This window comes from Mandrillus leucophaeus, unplaced genomic scaffold (genome assembly GCF_000951045.1).
Source record: "Mandrillus leucophaeus isolate KB7577 unplaced genomic scaffold, Mleu.le_1.0 Scaffold2660, whole genome shotgun sequence".
NCBI classification, from domain to species: domain Eukaryota; kingdom Metazoa; phylum Chordata; class Mammalia; order Primates; family Cercopithecidae; genus Mandrillus; species Mandrillus leucophaeus.
Window position 1 is genome coordinate 1 of NW_012102766.1, and position 531 is coordinate 531.

A 531-nucleotide genomic window follows, 5' to 3' on the forward strand; every position below is an offset into this window, starting at 1 on the left:
GCCAGGCTGGCCCCACACTCCTTCTCCTCCCAGGTCCTGCCCCTCCTGGGAGTCAGCCCCACAGGAAGGCCCTTGTCCTCCCTTCCCTGTGTCTTCTCCTGGACTGAGCCCTGAGCTAGATAGGGACAGAGCCTTTCCTTTCTGGGAGTTGGGTCCCAGTCTGGGGGAACTCCAGGCCCTGCGCAGGTCCTCAGTTCTGCCTGGGTTGCCTTACAGTGAGACAGAGCTGCCTCCTGCCACTGCTCGGGAGGCGAAGGTAAGAGCCTGATGCATGGGGAGGGGGCTGGACCAGGGACGTGGGGACTGGGCAGGTGGTCGGTGAGGCAGAGGAGGCAGCTGGCCTGGGCGGTGGTGGGTGAGGACAACACGATGTCCCTGGGAGGGGCAGCACTCCCTGCTGGATCTGACCCCAGGTTGCTGTAACTTTGGCAGCTTGATAAGATTCCAAAGTGAGAACCAAGTTGTGGCTTGGGGGTGGCTGCCCGCCTGTGTCAGGACCCCACCTAGAGGCTGGGACCTGACCTAAGACTG